A 10,543-nucleotide genomic window follows, 5' to 3' on the forward strand; every position below is an offset into this window, starting at 1 on the left:
TCTCTCTCTCCTTATTACAATTTTCATTTCCAAGACTTTTCTGAAAAGACAGGAAGCGTTACAGGAAGGAGGAGAAAATGGCTGTCTGTTTCCAGTTGCCTGGTTCCAAATAGTCTCTGGCAGGTTCTGAAGTAGCTGAAAATGCCTCCTCTTCACCATTAGGCTTTCGGCGCTGCTGGAAATTGCTCCTGACATTGTACTGTGTAAATGAGAAAAGTCTGCAGGGGGAGTCGGGAGAGAGGTGTAGGAAAGTAATGGCCCAGTAGACTCACCGTGAAACCGGTCTCCCTGAGGTGAGACCGGATAACGACAGAGGGAGATGAGTCCCACTCTGCTCGAATCCAGCTTAAGTTGGCCTTGTTCTCATAGCAACCAGGAACATTTTTCACGGTAACCATAGTTCGATTGTGAAACGAAAACGTTAGTGGAGCCAGGGCGGCGGGGGGGGGGGGGGGGGGGGGTTGGGTGGCGGTGGAAGTATGGGGCAAGCAAGCGGAGGAGGGAGGGAGATTAGGAGCTGGGAAGGAAAGAGAGAGAGAGAGAGAGAGAGAGAGAGAGAGAGAGAGAGAGAGAGAGAGAGAGAGAGAGAGAGAGAGAGGGAAAATGAAGGATGCGGAGAAGCGCAAAGGCAAGCAGATAAAGGAGAGCATTCCTTCGAGCACATCAACCCCATCAAGCAGCAGCACATCACGATAAAGCAGCGCAGGCCCTCCTTCCGTCTCGTTAGCCGTTAGCCATTAGCGCACGAGGCCGTGCTTGTTATCGTCTCCCGGCACACTGACATATAGGGCCATGGACGTTTGCCAAAGCAGGATCCCGCCGCATTTTACGATGGTGCCCTTTCCCGCCATCGAAACATTACAGATTGAAAATGAGTCGTCATGGTCACAGGGGGATGGGGGATGGTGGCGGTGGGCAGAGGCCCGACTCGAAGGTGTTGCGCCCCATAGACAAAGAAGAAATTGGAAAAAAAGAATCTTGTCAATAAACACCCGAGGAGCAGGCTGACGGAAAATGGTGGGTGCTGAGCCTTAGATTTTGTTGCTTGCATTCCTAAGTTTTCCCTTCGCATTTTGTCCGGTGTGTGTTGACATCTGTTGATAGTCATTAGCAGGCATGGTTCATTTTCAGGACACCCTGTCATCTTCAGAGCTACTACACCAAGCCTAAAGCATGTGGCGGAAAACACTCTTTGTCTTTCTTTCTCTCACCCTCTATCTGTTGTTCCCTCCCCCCCCCTCTTCTCTCCTTCCCTTTCTCACTTTCTCTACGTTTCTCTCACCACTTGAAGTTCACAATCCTTTTCTATCTTCTTTCTCCCTCCTTCTTTTGTTCTCTATCTGTCTCTCTCCCCCCTCTATCGCTCATTCTCATTCTCTCTCTCTTCTCTCTCTCTCTCTCTCTCTCTCTCTCTCTCTCTCTCTCTCTCTCTCTCTCTCTCTCTCTCTCCCTCTCAATTTCTATACCTCTCTCTCTCTCTCTGAAATGGAAACAGCTTTACTGGCATGCAACACGTTTGCCAGTTCCCAGTCTCTGTCCTTTTCTCTCTGTCTCCATCCTTCTGCCCCCCCCACTGGCTCCCACCATGTTTCATACAGCTATATTCCTGCCAGTGCTGGGGCAATCTGCAGCAGGAAGGGAAGTGGCCATGACTTTGTGGAAGGGCAAAGTCATTTTCTACCATAATTGGAATACTTTGTCATTTCAGTCTATCATGTCTGAGCTTTGCTGGGAAAAAGATGGGGCCAGTAGGAAGAGAGAAAGGGAGAGAGAGAGACAGAGAGAGAGAGAGAGAGAGAGAGAGAGACACAGACACACAGAGAGAGAGAGAGAGAGAGAGAGAGAGAGAGAGAGACAAAGAGAGAGAGAGAGAGAGAGAGAGAGAGAGAGAGAGAGAGAGAGAGAGAGAGAGAGAGAGAGAGAGAGAGAGAGAGAAGAAGAAGAAGAAGAAGAAAGAGAGACCCTGTGAAAAGCGTACAGTCAGGTTGCTGTTCCATGTCTTTTTTATTGATACACATGTACGGCCAAACAAAGACACACACACCGAGCAAGGGGCTCTCATTAGCCACTGTGCCCTTCCAACGTGCTCTCAGACTACTCTGCCTGACTAATCTCCAATTAAAACAGTGATAACAGTTGTTAGTATAATCTGGTACCCACCCTCCCAAACCATTCCATCCCTTCATGAATCAGAGCTGTCTCACACACACACACATTGAGAGACCCTGACGGACCTTGTGCCGTTCCCCCTGAGGATTGACCTAGATTGAGCCCACTTCACAAACTAATTTCTGCAAACACAAAGGGGGATTAGCGCAGATTAAGATGACAGGGTCTGGAGGGGTAGCGGCCCGGGGCCAATTATAATCACCGCTTTTACTGGCAGGGCACTGCCAGGCTAATCCAAGCACTGATGCTAGCCCTGGAATCCCCCGAAATGTTGCCAACGCTGCTACACTGTGCCTGTTAGGCTGCCTGATGGCTAGCCTGTTAGCAACTCCAGCTCAATTGATCTGATACCCCGCAACAGTGATGTGCCTCTGTCGTGTCTCAAAAACACATTCAACAAGTCGAACGAAGGATCTCTTCTCTTCCCGCAGTTCTGCCCACTTATCGGTTGTGCAAGCAGCTGTTACAGTTATAGTGGCTGAGTTTCATTCTGCTAATCCCGCTTAGTTCTGGTACTGGATTTCTGTTCCCACTGCGCTCAAAGTTAACCGTATGGGGGGATTACATTGAATTGATGCCTCATATGTCATTACTAGACTGTAACAGAAGCGATGGGGGTCATCACAGGTATTTTTGAGGCGCAAAGCGTGTGAAACCCACCATCAAAAAAACATTTGTTCCTCCTGACGTCTTCTTCCCTCTCCCTCTCTCTCTCCTTCTTAGTTTCGCACTGTCTCGCTCTCTCTCTGTTCCCTCTATCTCTATCAATATTTCAATCCCTTCTCAGTTCCTAAACTTGGACGGACTGAGAGTCTTGTGAGGAAAATAGGCCATAAAAAGCCTTTCACGTGGCCTCGAAACCTATCCGTGTGTGTTGAACGACCCAGCCTCCTTATCTTTTCGCCCCTGGCGGAGCAGAACTCAAGCAGTTAGGCTCTGTGAAGGGAGCATACGGAGGGGAGCAACTGCGTACGACTGAATGCGTTTGCGGGGTGTTTCAGGGAGTGTGTTTCAAAGCCTTCGCGTGTGTGTGTGTGTGTGTGTGTATGAGCGTGCATACACGCCTGTGTCTGTGTGTGTGACTCCAGTGTATATATCCATGTGTGTGGTCCATCTGAAGCGCAACAAAAGAAGGACGCTCCTCAGCAGTGTTGGCGTGTGTGCGCCACATTCCAAACTGGGAAGAGGAGAAGTCTTTCACTCACCGACACCCCGGTGGGGGCCACATGCTGGCGCTGAGCGAAGCAACGGCCTTCGGTGGGGTGAATGCACCCAGCAGCCAAACCTTTTTGGGTGGGAAGTGGTCTGTGTGAATCACTGTGTGTGTGTGTGTGTGTGTGTGTGTGTGTCTGTGTGTGTGTGTGTTTGTGTGTGCGCGTGTCTGTGTTTGTGTGTTTGGAGGTTGTGTGTGTGTTTGGAGGTTGTGTGTGTGTTTGGAGGTTGTGTGTGTGTTTGGAGGTTGTGTGTTTGGAGGTTGTGTGTTTGGAGGTTGTGTGTGTGTGTGTGTTTTGAGGCAGGGAGCTGTCAGCAGCTGATGTGTGTGCAGGGGTGTGGGGTCATGGGGCGTTCGAGCCAGAGGAATCTCTCTTAGTTTCAACAAGCTAACAAGCTGGGGGTGTGGGGGGGGGGAGGGGTGGGGATGCACCCTGGGGCAAAGGATACACCCGACCCAGATCCCGGCCAGCTGTTATTCTGCTTAACTCAGCTAATTACTAACTCAGTAGGTTTCCTGCATACGACTCAGTATGTCTCTTCTCCACAACACCCAAGCCTACCCCACCATCCACTACCCACTTACCCAACCCCCCCATCCTAGTCCTCCCCACAATCCAACTCCCCCGCCCCCCTCCCTGCCCGCCCGCTGCCCTCGCTTCCCCCACCTCCGCTCCATCTGCCAGCGAGCAGTTTAATTAGGGTGGTGGGGGCGGGAGGGGGGGGTGGAGGGTCTCTTTTAATTGATGAATTGATGAAAGAGAGCGAAGCGCTGCAAAACTTCAAACCGCCGTCTGACTCGCGGCGGTTATCCAAATTGCCAGTGGAATCTGTTTCTGCTAAGCTAGGCTCGGTTAGCGCGCCATGTGTCGAACCACGTTCGTTAGTAACGCGCCCATGGCGAGTGTGCCTACCGCGGGCCCCCGTCTCCTGTGGCTGTGTTGTTTTGCTTTTTTTTCTATTTTCCTTTGTTGTGTGTTTTGGTTGGGTTTTTTTTTTTTCTTTTCTCGGAGCTGTTGTTTGTGCACACTAGGCTAGACAAGCTAGGGGCAGATCTGACATTTAAGCTGACAGGTCTTCCCTTCTGTCAGCGGTGGGGGGGTGGAAGGGGGGTTGCTGTGGGGGGATGGGGGAGCGGGGCTTGGCATACCTCACAAGAATATCGATCACACTGGTTGCAGCGAGGCACAGCTTGGATCCTCGGCAGCCCACGCTTTAGTAAAAAAAACAAAAAAAGAAGAAGAAGAAAAGTTAACGAAGACACATACGACTAATCAATGTTGTGTGATGTATGAAGATTGTACATTCCCCCGCCCAACCTCCCTGACCTTCCTCGAGAGCATCTGATTGGTCGTTTTGCCCTTTCCTCCTCAGGGTGGCTGAGGGAGAGCGGTCCGGTCAGCCAGGCTCCGGAGCGGCAAGGGTCAATATTGACACGCCCTCCGCAGGTTCCTCAGTGTGATAGCTGACTCTGTCGTTGCATTAGAAAGTACCCAAAGGGGACTGATAACGATACGATCTCCCTTTTCCAAACCACCGCCTCATTGGCACATTCCGATCCATAATCAGGCGGTGCAATTGATTGTTTTTTTTCCGGCTCCCTTGTATTCACCTCGGGGGGGTGGAGTGTGTGCGTGTGTGTGTGTGGGGGGGGGGGGCTCTAGAGGGCAGGCGGAGGGCTGTTTACTCTTTGAACAGACGTCAACACACGTAGGCAGCCAACGACCCACCTAAACCACAGAGTTCCCCTCCACCCCCGCCCCTCCTCCACCCCCCGCCCCCTCTCCTTACCCGACCTCAACCGCACCCCAGCAGAAGAAAATCCATCGAGCAGCAGAAACGGCAGGGTTTTCGGGGGGCGGGGGGGGGGGGGGGGGCCTGAGACCGATTAAAAGCACCCCCCATCCCCAATCCCCACCCCCCACCCCCCCGGCCACCGCTCCGTTTTCAAAGCGAGGGTAAACAATGTTACGAGCACACCGCCTGCAGTGACTCAGTCCAAACTGTTATTATATCCACCTTGTGAAGTCAAGCTGGTTTTCATCTCCCTTCCATCCCTGTCCCAGCGGTGAGATAAGCCCGGGAGCGCTGAGGCAAGCTAAGTGGCACTAAAAGCCACTCTTTAAGCAGTTCATAATTACGTCCTCACGACCCTAAACACTTTTTGTCAACATGAAAGGGCCTGATAGAGAGCCCTATCATATTCCACAGTTCATGTGGCGTTTGGGGTTTGACGAGGTAAAAGGGGGGGTTTGAAATGTGCAGCTGTCGCAGGAATGAGGTTGTGTTGATGCTGTTGTCTAGGCAGCAGTCCACAGGTGTGGAGCACACAGCTATACAGAAACCACGGTTGCTTATCAGTGAGTTTGTTTTCAGACCTTCAAAAGGATTGCAAAACAATTTCTCCGAGTTTCATTTCAAATAGCTGGCAAGGTGTTAACTGGAAAACTGTTTTAGAGAAAGTGTCAATTGTCCGCTTATTACATTTACATGTAGTCATTTAGCAGACGTTCTTATCCAGAGCGACTTATAGTAAGTACAGGGACATTCCCTCGAGGCAAGTAGGGTGAAGTGCCTTGCCCAAGGACACAACGTTGTTTTGCACGGCCGGGAATCGAACCAGTAACCTTCTGATTGATAGCCCGATTCCCTAACCGCTCAGCCTGGAGAACATCCCCCATTGTAAAAGGCTGGGCATGTTTGTGGGATTTCAGACTGATTTATCCTTCTCAACACAACTTTATAAGGAAACAACTGGGATTCTCTTCAACCTGAACATCCTTTCCTTTCCCTGTTTATGCAGGCTTGTGGCCCTCATGCCACAGGTTGTCTGATTGACAGCCAATTAGGGCTTCCGTTGACGCGCGACGTCCCTGAAGCAGTGCCGGTGTCTGGGCCACGGCAGGGCAGGATGAAGGAGCATCCTGGGGCTTAGCCCGTGTCAACCATGACACTGATAAACACTGGAGACACACAGACACGGGCTGTGTTCATCTTTCTTCCTTTTCCCTCCTTATCCACGCGTCCTTCCCATGACACACAGTCCCCACTCCTTGCAACCTTCCCTCCCAACACACACACAAATAATCAATACACACACCCCCCCGACCCCGACCCCCCCCACCCACACCCCTAAGAGAGAACAACAGAGACCGGGAGAGTCTGCTCTGTGCTTTCGTAATGTTTTCAAAGCCCTTTTGAACATCGGACATTTGAACATTCCGAGTGAGGTAGTGAGAGAAGAGTCAGCCAAGGTTAGCTGGCTGTTTGTTGGTTGCTGGAGCTCGATTAATTACCGGTGTCCTGGGCCTGATTGAAAATCACTTCTGAGAATGTTGAGGGGGTAAATCGTTCTCTGATTGGAGGAGGAGCTCAATCAACAGCCTTCACATGAGAGATCTGAGAGTACAAATGACGGCGGGAGAGAAGAAAAATCTGTCAAATCAGAAGTGGAACCAAAGAATTACGTCGTAAAGAACAAGATGAAGTGGAGAGAAAGACAGAGAGAAAGCGAGAGAGAGAGATAGAAAGAGAGAGAGAGAGAGAGAGAGAGAAGCTGCGTACTGCACCAGCTGTCTCTTCCTCTCTCTCCATTGATTCTCACTCCCATTTTCTCTATGTCCCATCTTCATTCCTTCCCTCTCTCTGTCTCTCTCTCTCTCTCTCTCTCTCTCTTTCTCTCTCTCTTCTCTGGATGTTATCTCTCCATCCGTCAGGTGATCCAGATAAGCAACCAGGCTGGGGATTGGGAGCAGAGCACAGCCCAGGCAGCAGCCTTTCATTACAGCTGAGGGGGAGCGCCCCAGACCCGGGGCTCAGGGGCAACACTCCCAGCCAGTGTGGCTGACAGCTCCGCCTCACCTCCCCTCATCAATAATAGAACTGGATGTACTGTACTCCTGTGTCTTCCTCCTCCATCCTGAGAATATCTTCCAAGCCTGCCCGAACCATTTAATATGAACAATGGCTCGTCCTCGATATTGAATTTTTCCGAGGTTTCAGCCGGTGTTCAGTTTCGTGCGCGAGAGCACTGTCTCACTGAACGTGACGTGGCTTCAGATTGGAACTGGAAGCTCCTTGAGGAATTCTGGGAGTGTTTTCCAGTGTGATGGTGTCAGCGGTCCCCTTGCCAGCAGGTAGCAGGGCTGGCTTGGCTCTGTCACTTTGTGGTGATGTAACTGGGGAGTAAGAGTGAGCGCAATTTAAAGGCCAGCTCTCTTGACTCGAATCAGCTTTGACAGGAGTCTGTGTGTGTGTGTGTGTGCGTGCGTGCGTGTGTGTGTGTGTGCCTGTGTGTGAATCAAACCTACTAGACAACCTGGTGACAGCACAAGAGGGGACGTTGTTTTTTTATGGGTTGTGGGAACACAGTGACGGCCGAGGTTATGAGCGTCATTGTGCCTCCAAAGATGATGAACCTTCTTTGTTTATGATCGCTGCGAAGATGAACTGAATGTTAGGAAGAGTCAGTCTTGTGGTGAAGGCAGATTACAACTGGTACGTTAAGAGGAGCAAGACCCATTTCCTGGTAGACTACTCTTCTGAATTTAACGAGAGGATTCGAGACGGACCCAAACCAAACACAGACTTCATCACACTGACAGAAGATCATTTTTAACATTATGGAGTCTCACATTCCCTTTATATGTCACAGGGTGTGACAGCCAGGGCTGAAGCGGCGTCCTGACAAACAACGCTACCGCTCAGAATGACCTACCAACCACTGTGCGTATTTCCAGCAAGTAATGTTCTTGCCCCCTGCAAGGCTAGTATTTGGGTAGCGGTCAGCCGTCCTCGTGGTTTCAGGAGAGGAATATAACATGGAACTGAGCTGGACTCTGCTGAGCAGGAGGCAAGTGGCTGTTTACTCAGTCTCTATCCCACTAATGGGATGTTCAACTTGTTAGTGAATGACCAGAGAATGGTAGACACAGAGCAAAGCAAGTGATGGAGGCTCATTTTCCTGTTGGAAATTGTTAGAGAGAAATAGAGAGAGAGTGAGGGTGAAAGAGAGAGAGAGAGAGAGAGAGAGAGAGAGAGAGAGAGAGAGAGGTGGGAGGAAGAAAGGTTGAGGAGGGAGGAAAGATTTAAAAATGTTCATGTCACCTCCTGCCCCCCACCCCCCATGGCCCCCACAGCTTACAGAAAAGGTCACGGTTGCCAGGGAGACACAAGAGAAATAAAAGAGGAAAGTATCTTGCAGTGTTTTGCCCCCGTTCCGGAACAGGTAGCAGACAGAAGCCAGAGGCGTAGATAAGATGATTTCACTCTTTCTGTCCTCCACCAAACAATGGCTGAGGGGGATAATACTCTGGTATTAACACTGCAGGACAAACCTAAGCCCACATTCCATGTAAAGCTGCCTGACTATTTGAAACATGCAATAAAGAACCAGAACTAGGAGCCGAGTGTGTTTTGGAATGGAGGCGTTGTGCCGTCTTTATTCCTCCTGTTACTCATTTAACTTTATTAAGTCTTCCTTCCAAATTAATTTTAAAAACACTTGGATAGTTTATGATAGAAGTTTGCCCCAGGAATTAAATGTTGGCTGCATATATCATCTTGCAAATAGCTGGAGTTTTTGTGTGGTTAACATATGATTGTTTATTCATCACATTATGTTAGAATGCAAGAGTTAATAAAAGTATAAGTCTGCAGTACAATTGAATTACTTCAAAAAAGACCATTAAGTTTACAGTCAAGAGGAAAAACTCTTTTGTTTATTTGCCATGAATTTCACATTGTGAAAAGAATCACATGTACAAAACAATGCCATCTGAAAAAAATAGAAATCAAATCAAATCTTGACACGACAATAAAGGAACCAAAGCACATTTGACGGTGTTTTTAAATATGCATACTGTCTGAATTTACATTAATATTTTTGCGTATATGGAAAGCCAGTCAGTGAGAAAGACAGGGAGCAGAGAGCTGTCCTGTGTTCAGTGAGTTGAGTCAGTTGGGTGCGAACAGCAAGAGAGGGAGGCCACAAGGAAAACATCACTTAACACTTGCGCGTGAATAGCAGAGGCATTCATTGTAGACCGTCTCTGTAGCTTGAGTTCTAAAAGGAAGGACCCCTCTCCTCTGATTGGTGAGGTTCAGCAGTGTTCTGAGAACAGACGTTCAGGGGCTGACATCAAGGGAGCCAATGAGGTCTCCGAATTCTTGAAATCATTGGTATTTGGGGGGGGGGTTCCAACAATCAGTTTGGAATGTTGAGTTCTATCTTTTTGATTCTGAATTAGGGTGAATGGATTTTAAAGAATAATCCTCAACCCGCATACCTAGTATTAATAAGGTATAACAGACTTACAAATGTTCAGTAGTTAGGGTTGAGATTAGCTAGACAGACGTCACAGGCAACACACCCCAGGAATCCATGACAGGTACCTAGTTTTAGATGCAAGTATTAAAAGACATTCTCATTTTGGGGGGGGGGGGTCTTTTAAAAACCCTATTCGCAATGTTTTTTCTCTTCTTCGTTTTTTGTCGTGCATCAGTGACACAATGGTGAAAAAGCACTGCGGTGTCGGCCCTTTGTGAACACAGCGAGCAGGGTTCAATGACGTCACTATCCTCTTCCTTCTCCTCGCCCTGCCCCTTCCTCCTCCTCGTCTTCTTCCTTCTCAATGTGACTCGGGGGTCTGTCTGGAGTTCAGGGACGTGTGACACAGTGCCAGCTGTTCCAAGGGACAGCTGCCGTCACTCTGCATTCCTGACATACTCGCTGCGGCAGGAGCTGTTGCGTCAGGATCCGAGCCCGGGTCTCGGTAGCTTCTCTGGCATCCTGGCGGCCATCTTGTTTTTAAATGTCGAGTAGCTGTTAGTTCTACCGTATGCAGCCTCTGTAGCATCGAGGAAACCATATGTTGGTGTTGGTTTGCCCCAGCTCAAAGGTAAATACGGTCCTTGGAATGAGCTTCAAGAGAAGACTTGGAGCATGGAGAATGTACGAGGGGGCGGCGATGAGGCTCCGCCCACATCAGGCCATCTACGGCATCCGGCCCGCAACTTCCTGACCCGGCCACTTGCACCCTGGGTAATGTGAGCTATGACCCCCTTCTGCCTACATCTGACCATAGTCTGACCGTGTCACCCACCTCCCCCTCCCACCTCCCCTGACTGAACAGAAGGGAGATCAGCCACGCCCCCTTGGAAA

This window comes from Hypomesus nipponensis, chromosome 22, assembly GCF_054491055.1.
Source record: "Hypomesus nipponensis isolate SF chromosome 22, ASM5449105v1, whole genome shotgun sequence".
NCBI classification, from domain to species: Eukaryota; Metazoa; Chordata; class Actinopteri; order Osmeriformes; family Osmeridae; genus Hypomesus; species Hypomesus nipponensis.